This window comes from Oryctolagus cuniculus, chromosome 20 (genome assembly GCF_051225735.1).
Source record: "Oryctolagus cuniculus isolate XC-2025 breed Fujian yellow rabbit chromosome 20, ASM5122573v1, whole genome shotgun sequence".
Classification (NCBI taxonomy): domain Eukaryota; kingdom Metazoa; phylum Chordata; class Mammalia; order Lagomorpha; family Leporidae; genus Oryctolagus; species Oryctolagus cuniculus.
In genome coordinates, this window is record NC_142886.1 from 12,640,065 (window position 1) to 12,650,775 (window position 10,711).

Sequence of the window (10,711 nt, forward strand, 5' to 3'; positions counted from 1 at the left end):
TAATCCTCCGCCTTGCGGCGCCGGCACACCGGGTTCTAGTCCCAGTCAGGGCACTGGATTCTGTCCCGGTTGCCCCTCTTCCAAGCCAGCTCTCTGCTGTGGCCCGGGAGTGCAATGGAGGATGGCCCAAGTGCTTGGGCCCTGCACCCCATGGGAGACCAGGAGGAAGCACCTGGCTCCTGGCTTCAGATTGGCGCAGCGCACCGGCCGCAACGCAGCCGTAGGGGCCACTTGGTGGGTAAAGACCTTTCTGTCTCTCTCTCTCTCACTGTCCAACTCTGCCTGTCCAAAAAAATAAATAAATAAAATCCCATATTTCCTTGGGAACCTTCCTAGGCTATAAAAGCATGGTCTCAACTCCAGTCCTTCCATGTGTGAGTATGATCTCTTTACAAGGAGCTTGGAAATTATCACACAGCACTCCCACCCCTTCTACTCATTTAACTTTGGCAAATCGTTTTTTATGTACCTGTCTGAAGGTTTGCTTTGAGTCTGACCCAACTGGCACCAGCTGTCCCTCATGGTAATGCCTTTGGAGATTAAACATTAGGTCTGCTTCTCTTGTCCTGAGAACACCACTTTGGGCAGCACACACGTTTGTCATTGTACTCCACTTGAACATCCACCTTTAATTTTTTTTTAAAGATTTATTTTATTTATTTGAAAGAGTTACAGAGAGAGGTAGAGACAGAGAGAGAGGTCTTCCATCCACTGGTTCATTCCCCAGATGGCCGCAATGGCTGGAGCTACACCGATCAGAAACCAGGAGCCAGGAGCTTCCTCTGGATCTCCCATGTGCGGGTGCAGGGGCCCAAGGACTTGGGCCATCTTCTACTGCTTTCCCAGGCCATAGCAGAGAGCTGGATCGGAAGAGGAGCGGCCAGGACTAGAACCAGCGCCCACATGGGAAGCCGGCGCTCCAGGCCAGGGCGTTAACCCGCTGCACCACAGCACCGGCCCCTTGAACATTCACCTTTATTTAACAAGTCTTCGACTAGATAGGTTCTTTGGTCTGTTAGCTGCTCATTTGCAATACAGATTCACTAGATTGTAAGCATCAGCACACAGGATGGTAGTTCAAAAATTCATGGAATATTTTTTTTTAGTTTGGTGCAAAAATAATTGAAATCTGGGCCGGCGCCGTGGCTCAATAGGCTAATCCTCCACCTTGCGGCGCCGGCACACCGGGTTCTAGTCCCGGTCGGGGCGCCGGATTCTGTCCCGGTTGCCCCTCTTCCAGGCCAGCTCTCTGCTATGGCCAGGGAGTGCAGTGGAGGATGGCCCAGGTGCTTGGGCCCTGCACCCCATGGGAGACCAGGAAAAGCACCTGGCTCCTGGCTCCTGCCAGGATCAGCGCGGTGCGCCGGCTGCAGCGGCGGCCATTGGAGGGTGAACCAACGGCAAAGGAAGACCTTTCTCTCTCTGTCTCTCTCTCTCACTGTCCACTCTGCCTGTCAAAAAAAAAAAAAAAAAAAAAAAAAAAAAAAAAAATAATTGAAATCTATGCAAGAGATCTTCAAAAAGTTCATGAAAAATACACGTGATTGAACTAATTATGTATGGATTTCAAAATTGTACCCAGATAAACATCTCTTACTTCCACACACATTTTGAAATGACCGTTGCTGTGTTTCGGGGACCTACATCTACTATCGTCCTAATGGGAACCTGAGTTCCTGTGTGTGAGACGCTCTGTGAAGGAAATTTCAGATACGTTCATTTCTATTCGTTTGTTCAGTAATGAAAAGGGACTGGAAGATAAAGAGCAAAACAAAAGATTTTTCTCTAGGGACTTCACAGTGCAAGAATGAGACAAAAAAAAAAAAAAAAAAAAAAAAAAAAAAAAAAAAAAAAAAACAGTGATTACCTCAAAGAGTAAGAGCTGTAAACTATGTAGAAGATAACATTGAAGATGAACTCCTACAGAGTTTAGCATTATACAGCTACTTAGACAACTACATTATAGATTACTACAACTATTGGAAGATGTTCATAACTGGTGAGGAACTGAACTGTCTTCTGATCCAGATTTCAATCCTGAATCACAGATGAAGGTACTTCAATAAGTTCATGGGAAATGGAAATAAAAGATAAATTTATTTTGGTGAAAAATATCAAAATCCATGTATATGAGGAATAAATCAAAAAGTCTATGAAATATTGTGAAAGACTATGCATGGATTTCCCCCACCCACCCACCAAAAAATTGTCCCAAAATGAATTCATCTTTTAATTCCATTTTTCTACAAAAGGTTTGAGGTCACCACAACTTCTTGGATTCTATTCTCTTTATAAAATGAGAAGCCAAATGAGAAGGCATCCCTCATTCTCTTTGGCTATGAGACACCACAAGACTAAAGTTCTAAAAGGCAATAGAAGAAAATCTTGGGGTGGGCATTTAGCCTAATGGTTAAGATGCTAGTTAAGATGTGAATCCCACATTACATGCCTGGCTTCTACTCCCAATTCAGTTTCTAACTCCAGCTTTCCACCAGTGCAAATCCTGGGAGACAGTAGTAAACACTCAAGGAATTAGGTCCCTGAAACCCATAAGGGAGACCTGGTTTGCATTCCTAGCTCCTGGCTTTGAACTGGCCCAGCCCCAGCCATTGTAGACATTTGAGGAGTTAACCAGCAGATGGGAGCACTCTCTGTCTCTCTGCCTGTCAAATCAAGGAAAATTTTAATAAAGGATATTTTTCTATAACTAGACCAAAGTGCAACCTCTCAATAATGATCTTCTAAATGCATAGCTTTGAGGTTCTGATTCACCACCATGAGTGTTTTGCTGTGCTTATCTCTTCTGAAAATGAACTATCTGCATGGAATTAAAATGTGGACACATCTTTGATGACTGTGCTACATTCCATGAGTCAGACTCACAGCCATCTGGTTCCTGAGTGAGTTTGAAAACACGGCCGAGCTTGGGCAAGCGCCCTTGCTCAGGCTTCTGGTCACGAGTTTTGAGTGAGCTTCTCTAAGCTTGGAGTCCTTTGTTGGGAAGGAGCCTGTGATTAGATAGGGTGTGATTGTGGCTGCGTGGTGGTAGGCATCACCAAGCCAACGGGCACATGGTCTGGAAAACACACTGGCAGGGAAGTTCTGGCCAGGTTTTACCTTTTGTCCCATAGCATCAGCCACTCTGCTCAAATGTGGTGTGTTTGTGTATCTATGTTAGGTTTCTGCAGAATGCCCTTGGCAGGGAGGTCCCCACAGCTAATTAATATATACACATTGGCTTACAACAAAGCATCTTCAATAAAGAAGAAGCGCATCATGTTTAAGAGCTCCCATAAGAAGCATCAGAATTAGTCATTTGGAACCATCTTGTACAGAGCTATTTCAGAAGGAATAAGGACCGATTCACTGAACTCTAAAGAGTTTTCATTATTTCCGAATGAGTAAAAGGAATTTACGTAATTGGATTCACAGATGGTCACTTTTCATTTTGCACCTTTATTTTAGGTGACTACAACGTTCTCAGTGTGGACTTCAAATTAGAAATGGACTCAGACACTGTGCAAGCAACAACCTGTGATTCTCAGAAACCTCAGAGCTAGGGGGAATTGTTCCCATTATTTTAGAAATGAGGAAGTTTAAATGGTCTTGAAGAGAAACTTGCTCAAGTGCAGCAGCTGTAGGTCATGAAACTAAGACTTGAAACGGTCCATGCGACTTCGCCCCATTGAATGGAGCCAATCCACAGCAGTTCTAATTTCGGCTCCACCACCTACCGGCTAGGTAGCACTGGATAAGCTTCTTAACTTTCCTGCACCTCAGCTTCCTCATCTATAAATAGGAAATCATAAAATGTAACTCACAGGGGGTGGTGCTGTGGCATAGTCGGTTAAGCCTCCACCTGCGGTTCTGTCATCCTATATGAGTGCCGATTCATGTCCTAGCTGCTGCTCTTCCAATCCAGCTCTCTGCTAATGGCCTGGGAAAGCAGTGGAAGATGGGCCAAGTGCTTGGGCTCCTGAACCCATATGGGAGACCCAGAAGAAGCTCCTGGCTCCTGGCTTTGGATTGGCCCAGTTCCTGCCATTGTGGCCATTTAGGGAATGAACTGTTGGATGGAAGACCTCTCACCCTGTCTCTTCCTTTGTCTGTAATTCTGCCTCTCAAACAAATAAAGAAATCTTTTTTTAAAAAAATGTAACATACAGTTGATAAGAGATAAATACATACAAATGCTAGAAAATTTTAGACATTTTATTTTATATTCATTAAGCACACCAATTGTTGAAAGAACTAAAAGCAGATTAAGGACTTCAGGGAAGCCTTTCAAACAAATGAATAAATAAACCTTAAGAAAAAAGGACTGGAGGAGTGGAAGAAGAGCTGATAGCTTCCAAATGTAAACCAAGGGTAGAGAGGTAGGAGTGATGATTGCCTGATTTTTTATACATCTGCTGAAATAGTACACCATGCCTTATTAAGGAATGCAACCATCACATGTTAATCAAAAATATTTTTAGAGAATATTAGAACAAGCTTTCCAAAAATGCTAATTATTTTCCAGCCTCAGTTTCCCTTTATCTCTTCCAAATCATCTGTGCTAATCCAGACTACAAATCATTCCCCAATCTTACATCAGCTTTCCCAGTTCCATTCTTTGGCCATTGACTCGCCTCTCTCCTGTCTGCCTCTTAACATAGATGCAAAAATACTCAACAAAATATTAGCTAATCAAATCTGACAACACAACAGAAAGATCTTTCATCCAGACCAAGTAAGAGTTATCCTTGGTATGCAAGGATGGGTCAACATATGCAAATCAAACAATGTGGTATACCACATTAACAAAGAATAAAAACTATATGATTATCTCAATCAATGCAGAGAAATCATTTGATAAAATAGGACATTCTTTCATGATAAAAACCTTGAGAAAACTGGGTATACAAGGAACATTGCTCAACACAATCAAGGCAATATAGGACAAACCCACAGCCAGCATTATATTGAATGGGGAACAGCTGAAAGCATTTCCACTGGGATCCAGAACCAGATAAGGATGTCCACTTTCACCATTGCTACACAATATACTCCTGAAAGTTTTAGCCAGAGCCATTAGGCAAGAAAAAGAAATCAAAGAGATACAAATTCAAAAGGAGAAAGTCAAATTATCCCTGTTTGCAGATGAACTGATCCTATACATCAGGGAACCAAGAGGCTCCACTAAGAGACTATTGGAACTCAATGAGAGAGTTTGGTAAAGTTGCAGGCTATAAAATCAACACACAAAAATCAACAGCCTTTGTATACACAGAAAATGTCACAGCTGAGAAAGAACTTACAAGATCAGTCCCACTCACAATAGCTACAAAAAATTTAAATACCTTGGAATAAATTTAAACAAGGAGGTGAAAGTTCTCTACAATGAAAATTACAAAGTATTAAGGAAAGAAATAAAAAAACATAACCGTGGATTGGAAGAGATTATGTTATCAAAATGTCCATATTACCCAAAGCAATATACAGATTTGATGTGATCCCAATCAAAATACCAGCAACATTCTTCTCAGATCTAGAAGAAACAATGATAAAATTTATATGAAAACACAAGAGACTCAGAATATCTAATGCAATCTTCAACAACAAAAAATAATAAAGCTAGAGGCATCACAATACCAGATTTTAAGATATGCTATGGGGAAATTATAATCAAAACATCCTGGTACTGCCACAAAAATAGACATGTAACCCAATGGAACAGAATAGAAACCGCAGAAATCAATCCACACATCTACAACCAACTAATCTTTGACAAAGGAGCTAAAAATCAAGCCCCAGAGCAAGGACAGTCTCCTCAACAAATGGTGCTGGGAAAAATGGATCACCACATGCAGAAGCATGAAACAATATCCTTACCTTACACCTTATACAAAAAACAGCTCCAAATAGATCAAGGATCTAAATTAAATTACTAGAGGAGAACATGCGGGAAATTCTGCAAGACATTGGCATAGGCAAAGACTTCTTTAAAAAGACCCCAGAAGCACAGACAATAAAAGCAAAAATAGACAAATGGGATTACATCAAGGTAAGAAACTTTTGCACTGCAAAAGAAATACTCAGCAAAGTGAAGAGGCAACAGACAGAATGAGAAAAAAATATTTGCAAACTAAGCAACTGATAAGGGATTAATATCCAGGATCTATAAAGAGCTCAAGAAACAACAAAAAAAAAAACAAACAATCCAGTAAATAAATGGGCAAAGGTTTTGAACAGGCATTTTTCAAAAGGTGAAATTCAAATAGCCAACAGATACATGAAAAAATGTTCAGGATCACTAGCCATCAGGGAAATGCAAATCAAATTCACAGTAAGGTTTCACCTCACTCCAGTTAGAATGGTTCTCATACAGAAATCAAAAAACAGTAAGTGCTGGTGAGGGGAGAAGGTACCTAATACCTGTTGGTGGGAATGTAAACTAGTATAACCATTGTGGAAGACAGTATAGGGATTCCTCAGAAATCTGAAAATAGATCCACCGTATGACCCAGTCATTCCATTCCTGGGAATTTACCCAAACGAAATGAAATCAACAAATGAAAGACTGATCTGTACCCCCATGTTTCTTGCAGCCCAATTTACAATAGCTAAGGTATGGAATCAACCCAGACCATCAGCTGATTACTGGATAAAGAAAGTATGGTATATATACACTATGGAATACTACTCAGTTGCAAAAAAGAATGAAATCCTGTCTTTTGCAGCAAAAATGGATGCAACTGAGAGCCTTTATACTTAGTGAAATAAGCCAGCCTCAAAAAGACAAGTATCATATATTTTCTCTGATCTGTGGTAACTAACAAAGTACCAAAAATGTAATGTATAGGAGTGAAATTGACATTTTGAGATTTGATCATTGTTTATAGCACTTGTCTCTGCTGTTGAGAAACAGTAGTTTTTTTCCTCCTACTGTTTGTTGAATTATCTATTTGGTGAAGGATCAAGCTTATGATTTTAAAATAAACTGAGTATGTCATTGTAAAAATTGAAATAAAGAATATGAAAGGAAGGAGGAGGGAGGGTGGGAGCATGGGTGAGCGGGAAGGCAGAGTGGGAAGCATTGCTAAGCTGCTACTTTTGTATATATGAAATACACAAAACTTTCTCACCTTATCTAAATAAGAAAAATTGTGAAAAGTCTTTGTGGAACTCTGCCTTTCCGTTCATACATACTCATGTTACCCACTGGATAGAATCTTTTCCTTCTTCATAGCACAATCCTGTATTTCTTCATGCAACTTAAGCAAATCTACTTTGGTTTAGATTTTTATGTGTACTTTTCTCATACCTGCTAAAGTTTAGCCTGTTGGGGCCAGAATATTATCTTTAAAATCTCAGTATCCCCAAGCAACAGTCAACCTGCTTCATGAAGCCACAAATAGATGCCCAAAAGAAGCCAATCTGCAAGACCCACTGAAGCCTTTGATGTGGCTTTTCATAATGGAAACAAGAATTGTCCATAAATGCAAGTGAACTTATTGTGATATGTTACCTATACATTTGCATAGAAAGATAAGGTTAAAAGTCAACGACTTGCCCACAAATGCTCATTTTTTAAAGGCTTATGTACTTATTTGAAAGGCAAAGTTACAGAGAGAGAGAGAGACGCAGAGGAGAAGACAGAGAGATTATCTTCCACACTTGATCTTAGCCAAAAGTCTGAGAAGCAATGAGATTATCTTCTATCTGCTAGTTAATTCCCCAAATGGTTGCAATGTCCAGGGCTAGGCCAAGCTGAAGCCCGGAGCCCAGAACACCATCCAAGTCTCCCACATGGATGCAGGGGCCCAAGCACATGGGCCATCTTCCTCTGCATTTACAGGGAGGGGGATAGGAAGTAGAGCAGCCGGAACTTGAGCCAGCACTCATGGGATGCTAGCATTGCAGGCGGTGGCCTAACTCACTGCACCACAATTCTGGACCCCCAAACTCTCATTTGGGGAAGCGTTTACTAGCAGAATTGTTTTTAGAAAGTGCTAGATGTGAAATAGAGGGATGGCAGCGGAAAGAACGGGCCATCAAAGAAGGAGGTACCTTTCTCTGAAGGGAGGAGAAAACTTCCACTTTGACTATGACCTTGTATAAATAAGATCAGAGTTGGCGAACTCAGAAGGCTTCCATAGCCTTGGCAACTCATGACAAGAGCCTAGGGAGAGTACTGACGCCATAAACAAGAGTGTCAATTGTTAAGTCAACAACAGGAGTCACTGTGCACTTACTCCCCATGTAGGATCTCTGTCCTTAATGTGTTGTACAATGTGAAGTAATGCTACAACTAGTACTCAAAAAGTACTTTACCCTTTGTTTTTCTGTGTGGGTGCAAACTGTTTAAATCTTTACTTAATATATACTAAATTGATCTTCTGTATATACAGATAATTGAAAATGAATTCTGATGTGAATGGAAGGGGAGAGGGAGCGGGAGATGGGAGGGGTGCAGGTGGGAGGGAAGTTATGGGGGTGAGTGGAAAAGCCACTGTAATCCAAAAGCTGTACTTTGGAAATTTATATTTATTAAATAAAAGGTAAAAATAAAAAAAAAGAAATAGAGGGTGGTACCATTACTGAAGTGTTTGTCATATTAGTGTCCAGGTACAAAGCGTGTGCATCTTCATCACTCTCAGCAACATTTTCCCAATTCTTCAATCTCACTTTGGACTGAGGCCTCATCTAAACTCTCTCAGGTGCTGCCTCACCCTATATCCAAAAACACTGGGCTTTTGTTTCAGGATAATAGGACACAAGTCTATAAAGCAGTAGACCAGTACTCTACGAACAAATATAAAGGCTTCTGATGAAACCAAACCAATGAAAATAAACTAATTGTACAATATGCAAGTGAGAGTAGCAACTATTGCAGCCATCTGTCTGAAAGGCACTCACAATCCTAGGACAACATCAAAGAAGAAAAAATAACAACACTCTCTCAATTTTGGTTCTATGCCCAGGGTTCTTTTCCTCTAAATATATTCAATACTTAAGCACCTACTGTCCAGTTGCTTCCATAAATGTACTTTCCTATACCTTGACTGTCTCTAGTCCCCAGGCAGAAAGCTCCCTACCCCTTCTGCCAACTGCACCAATTCCTGTCCATTCAATTATGCAGGGGTCCGGGGAGGTGGACAAAAGCCAAACCGGAGACAGTGGGCTACTTGGTGTCTCAGATCCCTTTCCCATTCCCAAAGACCTATCCACGACAGCACAAGGAAGAATGTCGTCAGCTGACTTCGAAAGCTAAGCACATAGGTCCTTGGAAGCTTGACATGAAAAGAAGTTTTGTCTATGTGTGTTTTATAAAAACAAGACAATCAGGATAAGACTGCGTTGGAAGGAGACTTTCCATATTCACAGTAACCACAACTGCCAAGGCCTTGCCTTGGTGATCATGGTTTCCATGGCAACATCAGTTGACACTGGAGCCACAGCGGCCTCCAGGGGTGGGGTTAGCACCTGCAGGGGTCTCACCTTCTGCTGGACTGGCTTCACTAGGCTGGTGACAAATTGGAGATGGCCTTGCTGCACTGTGGGTAAGCTTTCCCAAGAGAAAGACTAGGCTTCCTGCCTAGTCTGCCTTTAATCTGACAAATAATTGTGACCGATGTTGGTATCACAAACTGATGAAGAGGAATGTGAGACGTTCAGATAAGACTTGCTTTGGTTTCCTCATAGGCTAGAGACACGCCATGACAATAATTAGTCAGAGTGGTGTTATTTTACTTGTATGTGTGAACCACTAATAATTCACTGGATGTATTTTGTTTTACCTTGAGAAGAGTAATGATAAATATTTATAAGTTGGGTTTACACAGCACTGTTGGCAAACATGCCTTCCAGATAACTAAGTGTTTGGAGGGGGCTCCCACCTTGTGGAACACATGGAAGAATTATAATAAAATGACTGCAATATGAAGAAATGATTGGAGATTTAACCAAGGATTTAGAAACATTTGTCATAAATGCAATACCTGGCTCTTGGTCCACTTCATTGATAGCAATCAGGTCAGAAGTAGAGGCTGCAGACAAGGAACAGGGTAGAATGAGGTGGAGGAACAGAGCAAGGGAATGAGAACAGGAAAAGGAGATGTGAAAATCCTTTTGGTAGTGGAGCTTTGTTTTACAGTTAAAACTTGCGTTGCCTGGATGAGCATCAACCTACGGACTCTACTACATGTATGCAACTCACTGTGGACTGAAATTCTTATGCAAATTCCAAGTTGACTGAGAGAAACACTTTGTGCTCACCCTTTATTTCACTTCTTTTTTTTAATTTTTAATATTTTTAAGCTTTATTTAAAAGAGAGAGAAGAGACACCCAGAGAGAGGTCTTCCACCTACTGGCTCACTCCCCAAATGCCTGTGACAGCCAAGGCTGGGGCAGGCAGAATGCTGCAGCCAAGAATTCCATGCAGATCTCCCATATGGGTGGCGGGACCCGAGTATCGGAGTCATCACCTACTGCCTCCCAGAGTGTGCATTAGCAGGAAGCTGGATGAGAAGCCGAGTCGGAACTTGAATTCAGGCAATCCATGATGGGAAGCCGGCATCCCAAGAGCGCACTTTGCTGCTGTGCCAAACCTCTGCTCCTCTTCTGCTTCTTAGTAGTACTAGAGGAAGAAGCCCATGCACCTGCAACTTATGTTACTCCATGTGTGTGTGTTCCATCAACCTTCAACAGGAAGTAAAAGTGTAAACA